Raw genomic sequence first — 12,283 nt, 5'->3', positions numbered from 1 at the left:
ACTTGTATAGGCAGAGTGGTCTTTGGCAGGCAGAGAAGCTTTTGGGCAATGAAATACAAGTGCTAACAGTTGGAAGTCAGCTTGGCCTGCCTGAAATGGTGAGAGCTGAGGGCATATGAGCGGAGCACTGATAGTATCTGTCCATATGATGATGATGATGCAACCACTTGATGAAGATGGGAACGCTATATTCTCTCTCTGAGAAATAAAATATAAGTGTAGCTGATTAAATGTAGAGAGAAGCCTGTCTAGGAAAAACGACACTGTGGTCTCTGCCTACAGAGGTAAATTGTAAAATACACACAATTTACCCTACAGAATTGAGATTATTCTCGCCCAGGCCAATGAATCATTTTTGGGCACAGAGTTCTATGCAGGTCTCCTGTCTGGTACCTGGGTGGGTTTTGGGAATCTGTGGCTGTTCCTTGGGCCTGGGAGTCCAGATTTCATTCCTGTGAACTCACTTCCTAAAGCAGCGTGCACTTAGCTAGCAGCCTTGATCTCAGGTGATGTAGTCATTACAGCCTGCAGGATCCCTTAAGAGTTACGATTCAGCTGTAACCCAAAGGTAATAAGCAGAAGAAACAGCTCCACCAGTCCCTTGCTTTGTTTGAGGAGATTTTTTTTTTTTACCATCTTAGAATTTAATTATGGGATGTGGCTTCTGGGCAAGAAAGCAAGGGAGTTCTACTTTCTGCATTTTGTTTTGTTCGTAATTGAATCATAGTAATTAAGTAATCATGCAGGGTGTAAGCAATAACTTTTATGAACATTAAGATAGTGCATTTCGTAACATCTAAATGCTTCGTTTGTTAAAGTTCACTTTTGAGAAATTTTGATTGATGTTAGGAAAACACTATTAATTTGAAGGTGTGGAAGAGAGAGATAAGGTACCTCATTTAGAATTGTATGTGTCAGGTAACTATTATCTTTGGGAAGCAGTGAAGGTGTCTTATTTAATAAATCTCAGAAACTACTCAAGCCATAAACCATTATTTACATATATGGGTGTAGAGATATTTGTATACATGTGCACATACATTATTTTAGCCATGTTCTAGACACTTGACAAAGATGAGATTGCATTGATTGGCTGCGCTGTAGTGTAAAAGAGGAAATGTAAACTCTAGTCAGGGTTTCATTTAAATTTATAAATGAACTCTATTTTTTATTTTGATGAAGGGAACAAATTATTAAGGTAATAAATATATTAGTTATAACTATGTTTAAATAAGTCCAGGGAAGCAGATCTCCCTATTAATTTTCAAAGCATAAGATGCTATCCTTCTACATTGTAGATATTAGGAACTGTTCAAACTCTCTGTAAATACACTAAAAATTCTTTGCATATGGAAATATGAAGTAATTGCTAGAACTTTTCTTTGTATTGATAGCATCAAGTGTTAAGTCTAGCTGTTTCAGTAGATAAAACCTAGTTATAGCAATACACATGTGGTTGCCTGGTATGTGCTTTGCCAAAAAATTCGAAGAAAGGATCCTCCAGTAGAAAAGAGAAGCACACATTTTGCAAATCTCCTTTTCAACAGTGATTAGAAGATGGGTGATATTTTGCTACTGTTCATAAGAGATTCTCTTAATATTTTGAGTGCTTCAAAGGAAAGAAGGGTCAATATCCATCATCTATTTTTAGGGAACATGTTTTAGGATTGTGGAGTAAGAAAATAGAGGCTACCTCTTGCTATCCATATTTTCCACTTCTATGTCAGACAGATCCTGATCGTTATCCCTGTTTACCTCCTGCCTTATTAGTCAACTCTTCCCCCTTCCTGGATGGCTTTTCTTTCTTTTGATCCCAAGTTTTCCATCCTTTGATCTCAGCTAAAGTCCTTCAGCTAGTCTACACTTATGTCTTTTATTCTCTTAACTCTTATTGTCCATAGGGTCATAATTATACTTCTCAGAACTTGGGTATCCTCTAATCATTACAATTAATGGCCATCATTCCTAGCAAAAATGTGTGTTTATGTCAGCAATTACATTTTATGTATCTTTGGTTAGTTCTTGCACAGTGCTATCTTATTATAAGTGTTCACCCAATATCTGTCATTTCTCATTTTTTTCCCGAGAGCTAAATACAATTATATTTTTAAACCTTGAGTCCAGGCTATACATAAAAATATCATCCTAATTTTTCCCCTAAGCTTCTAAAATGTCATGTAATTTTCCCCCAACATCTGCAGGCATCCAGAAATTTTAAGGAAACTTTTGTGCATGATTTTCATTCCGAATTCCTGGTTCTTTGGGCTCAGTGACAATCAACACCACCAAAAATGATAGTTCACTTGAAGTCAGATGAGAGAGCCTGGCTTAATTAATCTCATAGGATGTAAGCTGTGCTGGGTTGACTGGCTCCATGCAGGGAGGGCACATGAAAGATCTCATCAACCAGTTATCTATATAGCTGTGGTGATAAATGTGCATGCATGGCAGAAACTGAATTGGGTTCCCATAAACAAAGTCTGTCATACAGATCACATACTCCCAGATCTTTTTTTTCTGATCTGATCTATCTCCTTGGGGGCCATAAATTCCTTTAGGCAGATGGTATATATACAAAGCTTATTCTTTGAGCTGTCCTATTTTGCTCTTCTTCAGTCAACTGAGCTGCAAGCTGAGTCTGGCTAGGTGTTGGATGGTAGAGTGAAACTGAAACTTGTTCCTGATGTGGCAGCGGTGGCTCCTGATCTGTCTCTCCTTGCCAAAGCTAGCCTGGTGGGACTGAGACATGTGAAGCAGAGAGATGTCATCCGAGTTGTAGAATTATCAGACTGTGCTGTCATTGCTTCTTGAATCAGTTATCTGTTACTGCTCAAACCACTCCAAAACTTGGTGGCTTAAAACAACTTATTATTCCCTATGATCCTGTAGTTTGGTTGGGCTCAGCTGGGAGATTCTCTTCGTTGATTGTGTACCTGAGGTCACTCATACAGTTGCATTTAGCTGAGAACTTAAGATGGGCTGGAATGCCCAAATGGCTGCTCTTCTCCCAGAGTCTCCTCTGTGTGGCTCTAATCATCCTGCAGTCTAGTGTGGACTTACAGCATGGTGGTTGGGCTCCAAGAAGGGGAAGTGAAACTGTCAGTCCTCTTTAGGGATACAGTAGTAGTCCCAGATATTACTTCCACTGCATTTGGTTGCCCAAAGCAAATCAAAAAACCAACTCAGAATTAAAGTGATGGTAAATAGACCACACCTCTTGATTAGAGGAGAGGCAAAGCCACAATGCATAGGGGCTTGCCTAAAAAATTAGAGGAATTATTGGGGCCGTATTTGGAGACTTGGCTTCTTCATACTTTGTGTCTGTCTTTCTCATAAAACTTTTATTTCTTCAAAGCAAGGGCTGTACCTTCTTTACATTCAGAGTATAAAAAATATTTTAGATTCAGAGTATGAAAAATATTTGCTGCTTCTTGAGCAAATTATCACTCCATGATAGTTTTCCCTCTACCCCAACTGCCAGTGATAAACTCAGATTTACTTTCAGAATACCAGTGTGAAACATTTCTACTACATCTTAATTTTTTTCAATCATTTTAACCTTTTACATTTATCTTATAAATCTAAAGCTGTAAAATATACTTAGTTTGGGTTTTTTTAGATTAGAATACTAGCAATTCACTGGGAAGTGATCCCTGGAAATAATATATAAACAGAGGAGTGGGGGAAGTAAGAAAGGAAATGGATGAGGCTTAAAAAAGGGTGACAAACAAGTTAACCTGGAGCAACTAGGGGCTGTTTCTACTGGGAAACTCTGCACGTGCCCCGGACCTATCTCACCTGAAGGATTAGAGCACTGGAGGACATGAATTTCCCTGCAGTTATGGTGCTCTTTGCCTACAGGCAAAGCCCACTCTAGTGGCCAGAGAGAGCCCTCAGGCAAAGAGACACATGTCCTGGAAGTCAGACCAACAGCACTGAAATGGTCCAAGTCATGGGGATCTGGGCAGGGCACCAGCAATGATTGCCATGCACACCATTCTTGTGTGAGACAGTGTCAGAGAACAAATCACATTTGATTTCTTGGTGGGATCAAGTATCCAATGAATTTATAGGCTGAGCTAGAATCTGTATCTGGGGAGACAGGAAGAATTACTCAAGAAGGTAGTTCACATGTTCTTTGACCCTTTCAAATGTTAATATCCTATTGTCACGACAAAATAATGAAATAGAAAAAAATAGACCTCAGAATAAACGCTCCATATGCCAGTTTTCTTAATTGAAATTATTAATGTGTTTTATAAACTGTTATCACCTGTCTTAAATGTAAATAAGTCATATTTTTACATCAGGCGTTTTCAGTTGTTTATTGCCTTGCTATAAAATTGATTGTCATGATTATTTTAATAATTTTTATGTGATTTCTTTTAATTGCACAGGGGTAATTATGCATGGAAGATTATTTCTACTTATTTTTCTCAGATGTTTTCAAAGCAGAGTCAGAATTAATAAATTTTAGCCCCCTGCCCAATCCATGATAATGAGGTAGGATTTAGTTGTTGATTCACTCAACATTTACCAAGTATTTATCCTATGTCAATCACTGTGCTAGGTGCTAGAAATGCAAAAAGGAATATAATGTGATCTTTGCCCTTGAAAAACTCAAATCTCACAGTCATTCAAATACAATTGTGGTGAAATCTCTTAATTTATAACCATGGCTAGTAATGCATAGTATTACTGACACACTGATAACCATTTTCATATCAACTACACCTATTTTTTTTTTTTAAAGAGTCTTGCTCTTTCACCCAGGCTGGAGTGCAGTGGCATGATCCCGGCTCAGTGTAACTTCTGCCTCCTGCCTTAGCCTCCTGAGTAGCTGAGATTACAGGTGCCTGCCAACATGCCTGGCTAATTTTTATATTTTTAGTAGAGAAGGGGTTTCACCATGTTGGCCTGGCTGTCTTGAACTCCTGACCTCAGGTGATCTGCCTGCCTCGGCCTCCCAAGGTGCTGTGATTACAGGTTTGAGCCACTGCACCTGGCCCAATTATACCTTTAAGCCCAGGTAGTCAATTCATTCAGCTCCACCTCTAATTTAATGACCTTCCCATCCTGTCCCTTCTTTTCCTTCCCTGTTCCTTCCTTCACTTTCCTTCCCTTCTCTTTCTGCTATAGATTGAATGTTTGTATCCCTCTGAAAATTTTTATGTTGAAATCCTAATTCCCTATGTGATGGTATTAGGAGGTGGGGCCTTTGGAAGATAATCAGGTTGTTTGGAGATCTCCGTTCCTCTTTAGCCATATGAGGACACAGTGAGAAGACGATGTGTATGAACCAGCAAACAGGCTCTCACCAGACACCCAATTTGTCACTGCCTTAATCATAGACTTTCCTACCACCAGAATTGTGAGAAATACATTTCCCTCTCCTGCTAAATAGTTTTAGCTAAAAGGAGTACCGAGAAAAGCCCTTTCTCACATTTAGAAAGAAACATAAGGGCTTTAGACTCTTAAATTCACAAAAGCAGGGTTTATAGTTTACATCTATTGTTGCACATCAGTATAACTCCAGTGCCTGGAAAAGTATCTGATCATAGTCAGGATTCAGTGGCTTTAGGTGGAAACTGAAAGGAAGGAGGCATGGTAGAATGCGATTACAGATGTTAACTGGAGATTTTCATGATTATCAGCAGTAGTTTTGTTTTGAGGCATAATGATGCTCTACTTCCTCATAAATTTCATTCCAAATGAAGACTAGTAACCAATTGCTTTATTTTTTGAACTGCTCATATTTGCTGTTACACTTTGTTTTTATGCAGAAGACATTCAAGTTGGAGAGGGAAATTATGATTTTTTTTCCTTTTCAATGTTTGTAACTGTTAATAACTTTGGATGAGTAGCTTCTGTGATATAACGTCTCCATATAAGCAGCTATCTTCCTCTGTCAGTCTTTCTCTCTGTGCAATTTTATCATGTAGATTATTTTGAGAAACATGAAAATTAAGATTTAATTTGTCCTAGGAATTGGATCCAAAATGTAATGGAATTGGTTCCTTAATGCAGTGCATAGTTACAGAGTATAATGTAAATTAAATCAACTTGTGATTCAATAATCTCTTTATTAGTTTTCAAATATTGATTTAAATAATAATGTTAAATTAGGTATAGTTGAAAACATAGTATTGCTTTCACTGCAACAGATGAATGTCATGAAAATGTTTTTCTTCTCTTGTAATGGAATCAGATGTAGAGCATAGTAAAGAACAATTGTCTTCACACCTCATGATTTCTGACATAGTAAGTTATGTTGAAGAAATACACACATTATGTTGACAGTAAATTTTTGTTTACAAATATGCCAGGTAACCTGGGATACAGAATTGACTGAGGGTGATTACTATTGTCATCTTACCTTTTGCAAAGTTGGCCCTAGTGGAAGGGAAAACTTTCCTGTACAACTTTTGTAGTGGATTATCACTGAGATATGGCTATGCATTGGATGTTTTGGAAACGGAATATATAAGAATAGACCTTTGTATTTATTGAATAAAATTAAAATTATAAAAGATAAAAAGCCAACTTAGTATTTTCTCATTTAAATTTTAATTAACTTTCAATTTTGAATGGTGTTTTCCTGAACTGTTATCCAGTTTCTGCTCTAAAGTTTGCTGTAATTTTACAACATTCTTCTGATGACTGTATATGCATGAATATGTCTGGAGTTATTTTAAAGGTAAAACTCTATTTCTTTCAGTTTTTTGAGTGAAGTATTAAATTGTTTTCAAGATAACACTGACTGAATATTGCACTTAATAAAAATGTTTAATTTCTGTAATCCTTTTTACAGATAAAAGTATATGCTTTTTATCCTTTTCCTTAAAATGACAAAGGCTTCTCCTCCGGGAGATCAGAAAGCATAATGACTGGCTTGCTGAACCTGGTATCAGAACATTTGTTTTTTATTCTTTATCTCATGTGACCTTGGAATAATTTAGTGGGCCTAAATTTTTTCAAAACTGACTCAATTTTTCATTCATTTCATTTCAGTGACCCTTTGAGTTCTCTCTTATGCTACCTAACTTTTTTTTTATCTTTATAATATGTAAGATTTAAACTATTCATATCTCTAGGTGGGGGTGGGGGTACATAAGGGTAATAGGGAAGGCACCTCTTTCTCAGAAAAGTGGCAAATGACCACCTTCTATCTCAAAGTAGATTTAGCTACAAGAGGAGTAAAGTGCATATGGAAGAACAAAAGCATCTTTTGGTGTACAAGGATTTCAGACTTTGTTGGACTTCAGCATCAGTAGAGAGTCTTATTAAAAATACAGTCATGCATCGCTTACAGACAAAGATATGTTCTGAAAAAATAGGTCATTAGGTAATTATGTTGTTGTGTGAACATCACAGAGTGTACCGACAAAAGCCTGGATGGGATAGCCTACTACGTACGTAGGCTGTGTGGTATAGCCTATTGCTCCTAGATGACAAACTTTTACAGCATGTTACTGCAGTGAATATTGTAGGCAGTTGTAACAAAATGATAAGTATTGTGTGTCTAAGCATATTTAAACACAGAAAAGGTACAGTAAAAATAAGGCACAAAAGGTTAAGAAATGGTAATTAGGTATAGGGCACTTACCATGAATGGAGCTTGCAGGACTGAAAGTTGCTTTGGATGAGTCAGTAAGTGAGTGGTGAGTGAATGTGAAGGACTAGGACATTGCTGTGTGCTACTGTAACACGGTGAACTTAGGCTATGTTAAATTTAATAAAAATATGTTTTCTTTCTCCAGTAATAAATTAACCTTAGCTAACTGTAACTTTTTAAATTATTTTTAATTCTTTTGCAATAATACTTAGGTTAAAGCACAAACACATTGTACAGTTGTACAAAATTTTATCTTTATATCCTTATTCTATAAGCTTTTTTATATTTTAAATTTTTATATTTTTAAACTTAGTTTTGTTGTTGTTGTTGTTTAAGACTAATTCAGAAACACTCACACTGGTCCTGGCATACACAGGCACAAGACCATCAATATCGCTGTCTTACACCTCCACCTCTTTTCCCACTGGAATGTCTTCAGGGGCAATACGTGCATGGAGCTGTCATCTCCTATGATAATAGTGCCATCTGGAATACCACCTGAGGCTCTTTTACAGTTAATTGTTTTTTGTTTGTTTCTTTAGTAAGCAGAAGAAGTATACACTGAAACAGCAATCAATAGCATAGTAGATACATAAAGCAGTAACAGTCATTATCAGTTATTATGTACTGTATATAATTGTATGTACTATCCTTTTGTATGACTGGCGGCACAGTAGATTTGTTTACATCAGGACCATTCATGGTGCTATGATGTTCTGATGGCTACAGCATCACTATGCAATAGGAAGTTTTCAGCTCCACTATAATCTTATAGGACCACCTTGTATATGGAGTCCATCAATGATTAAAAACATTGTTATGTAGTGCATTGACTGCACCTTCTCCAAACCTACAGAAGTGGAATTTAGAGTCCTAGGTCATGGGGAGCTGGATAATGACCATCAAAGTTGGCCTTATATGAGATGGGACCTGGTCTGATTTGAAGAAATCAGGGAACTTTCCTTCTTATTTTCTTCCATGGTCTAAGAATTTCAAAATTCTGAAGCATGGTCACAGAATTTAAGTTACTATTCAATGTTGAAATTCCTGGCTCTCAATGGCATTATTAATCAGCTGTTTATGAAACTCAACTTTCTTGAATGGGTCATTTCCCAGGTCTTCTACAGCTATTTTGCTCATTTTAAATCCCTTCTTTTGCCAGCTTAATATTTGCTAGCTGCTATCATTTGGGGATTCAGTCCCCATGTCCCTATGTTTTGCTAGTTTTTATCTTCATTCCTCAAAGTCAGTAGTTCCGTCTCAAAGGTTGCCTATGAATCATCTATTACTTGTATATCACTCTTTGGGAAACACCAATATTTTCCCTCATTTCTCTGTTGTTAAATGAAATCAGTAATGGCTGCTGACATTTCCCTTGACTCTGAAGGGTATGGTCATGCTGGATGAGAAAATCCTGCTTAATGTGGTGTGCTGTGCTGCTGTCGCCTGTTAGCTGGGAGACTGAAGCTCAGACAGCTTCGTGATTTGCCAGGGTTTTGCAATCCATCTGTGGTGAGAATTCCAGAATTCCAGCCAGGAGAATCTGACTTCTTTTGGAGAATATTGTATCTGATAAACTGGAATCATTGTTTAGAGTGCTCCCATGACCCTAAAGGCCAAAATCATAGAACTTATGACAGTAGTTTGATCTTCAGAAATTCCACTTAACCCCAAACTACCCTTCAGTTTTCAGAGAGCACTGGGGAAAAGGGAGGGATGTGTATTGAATTATCCGAATTCTGCCACTTATGCCTAAGGGATATGTATGAAAGAATCTTTGCATTTTCTACACATTATTTAAAAATTCCTTTTAGTCCTCAGACAACTCTCAGGGGGAAAATAGTACAGAATTAAAATAAAAGTTCTTAAGATCTGTTGCTGAATGTATTTTTAGAAACTGTTTCCTTGAAATTTGACCACCTATAAGGAAAGATTTATCAGGAGAATTTAAATTTTTATATTTACATATATTAAATGCATGTGTGTTTTGAGACCAAGGTTTTTTGTTTGTTTTAATATTTTTGGGAGACATACTTCCTTTGAATATGTAGGTAAGAGGCAGGAGGTGGGGATGGTTAATGAGTATAAAAATAATAGAAAGAGTATTTGATAGCCATAAAGGGTAATTATAGTAAACAATAACTTAATTGTACATTTTAAAAAACTACAAGAGTGTTATTGGGTTGTTTGTAACACAAAGAATAAATGCTTGAGGGGAGGGATACCCCATTCTCCTTGATGTGATTAGTTTATATTGCATGCCTGTGTCAAAACATCTCCTGTACTCCACAAACATACACACTTACTATGTACTCACAAAAATTAAAAGAATATATAGGTTTAAATTAGAATTCCTCCAAATTCTAGTAGAATATATTCTTTTTAAATTCTAGTAGAATTTGAAAGAATTCTAATTTTAATCAATTCTGGCATTCCTGAGTTATGTGAGCTCTTTCAGCTCCACTGTTTTGTCAGTGCCAAATCAGAGGGTCAAATATATACTTATTTTGCATTTTCTGAGCCGAGGACTGGCTCTGAGAGGCACTTTACATACTTTTATTTAATTCTTCAGGAGAATTAAAAGCTCCAGGAGCCCACATGTTATAGACAAGGAAACTGAGATTCTGAGATATTAAGCAGCCTACTCAAGGTGGACCTGAGATTCTTAATTAGGTTCATCCTCCTTAAAAAACCTATATTCCTTTTGTTCCCATAAAGCAGCACATCCAGCCAGCATTCCATCCCAGATGTTGACACCAAGGAGATACCTGGGAAAGGACATGGACACTCTTTGTTAGGTAAATGGGGGCATTGTACTCTAGCTTATACGTGACTGCAAAGGAACACATAAAAACTCCCCCTTTATCTTTTGCGTGGTTATCTGGTGTGAGTATGTGGTGAGGCAATTAGTTTTGCCTCAGGTAGAGTGCTGACATCACTTGTAATGAGATTAAAATCTTCTACTCAGCTGTTGCTTGAAATATCCTGTTGTGTTCTCATCCAACTATTTTAACTAATTGAAGTGACTTAACCATATAATTATTTTCAAATGTTTACAATTACTTTTGGATTAAATATAAATGAATGTTTGCCTGCATATGAACAACAAAAGGAATAATTTGGTACCTTCACCCAAACAGTCAAACCCTCCTAAGATACTATTGGTAGAAATATCAGAGTATATTGGTGAAGTTCAAATGACACAAATAGGCCTGTTTTTAATACTAAAATGAAACATTACTTTCAGTTCCACCAAAATGGAGTAGGCTCATTCCTTCTGAGTTCTCTCCCTTATAACTAAAAAGTTCTAGATATGGCACTACAAAGATGGTAAGGAAGTCTCTCAAAGATTAAAAGAAGAGGGTGAACTAACAGGAATTTTTGGAACCTGAAGAACTACACAACAGTGAGTTACTTGAATTTTGTGTTATCTGTCATATATCCTGAGCTAGGTGCTACAGAAGCCTCCAACCCAGAACTGCCAAAAAGAACAGATAAGAAGCTTCAAGAAAATATTGTTTCTTTTAGTCAAAGGACCAGGAGAAGGGTGGCTTTACACCAGAAAATTTTTGGCAGCATCTGCCAAGCACCACTGGAAAACCCACATCTTACCCCCTCTATGATTTCAGTGGTGCTGAACAGAAATCGATCCCATCATTTCCATATGTTGATACTATTAGGCTTGATGAGTTACATGGGTATATTGTTATTTTCTAGAGCAGCTGCTAAGAAAACTATACAAAGCAATATACTTTTAAAAAGATAAAGAAATAAAAATAGAAATTTTAATATGATCAAATCATCCAAAGGAAAGTAAGAAAAAAGAAATAGAGGAAACAAAGAGAAAACAAGTAATAAAATGACAATCTTAAGCCCTAATGCCTCAATAAACTAAATTTTATTACTTAAAACTTAAATGGTCTATGGAAATCCGAAGAACCCAGGATAGTTTGAGCAGTTTTGAAATGGATGAATAAAGTTTGAATACGTAGACTTTCTGATTAAAAAAAAACAAAACTACAAAGCTATGGTAATGAAGACAGCATGGGGCTGGCCTAAGGATAAACAAATGGAATAGAATTAAAAGTCCAGAAATAAAGCCTTCCATTGATGGCCAATTGATCTGCAACAAGAGTGCCAAGACAATTCAATGGGGGGAAAAATTGTGTTTTTGACAGATGGTACTGGGCCAACTCAATATCTACATGCAGAAGAATGAAGTTAGATCCCTTCCTTACACCATATACAAAAATTAACCCCAAAGGGATCATAGATCTGAGTGGAAGAACTAAAGCTCTAAAACATTCAGAAGAAATCATAGGTGTAAAATTCATGACCTTGTGCAATGAATTCTTAGATATGATACCAAAAGCACAAGCACTGACAGCAAAAAGAAAGATACATACACTGGACTTTATCAAAATTAAAACTTTTGTGCTTAAATCACATCATAAAGTAAAATACAGCTTACAGAGTGAGAGAAGATATTTGTAACTTATACATCTGATAAGAAGCTTGTATCCAAAATACATAACGTACTCTTATAACTCATTAATTAAAAGACAGATAACACAATTTTGGATTAGGCAAGGGTTCTGAATAGATATTTCTCCATATAAGTTATTCAAATTGCTAATAAGCATGTGAAAAGATGCTGAGCATCATTAG

At 36.4% G+C, this 12,283-nt stretch overlaps 1 protein-coding gene and 1 pseudogene across 1 annotated transcript in view; one reads left to right on the top strand and one right to left on the bottom strand.

The window, feature by feature from the left end:
- MACROD2 (mono-ADP ribosylhydrolase 2) overlaps positions 1-12,283 on the top strand; it is a 2,026,697-nt gene that overhangs the window by 550,003 nt on the left and 1,464,411 nt on the right. The gene's annotated exons all lie outside the window — the stretch shown is intronic.
- On the bottom strand, positions 2,329-2,781 carry LOC120367912 (RING finger protein 11 pseudogene; annotated as a pseudogene).

Source organism: Saimiri boliviensis, chromosome 9 (assembly GCF_048565385.1).
Source record: "Saimiri boliviensis isolate mSaiBol1 chromosome 9, mSaiBol1.pri, whole genome shotgun sequence".
NCBI lineage: Eukaryota > Metazoa > Chordata > Mammalia > Primates > Cebidae > Saimiri > Saimiri boliviensis.
The sequence above is the reverse complement of the archived record's forward strand: the minus strand, read 5'-3'. Positions and strand labels throughout refer to the sequence as shown.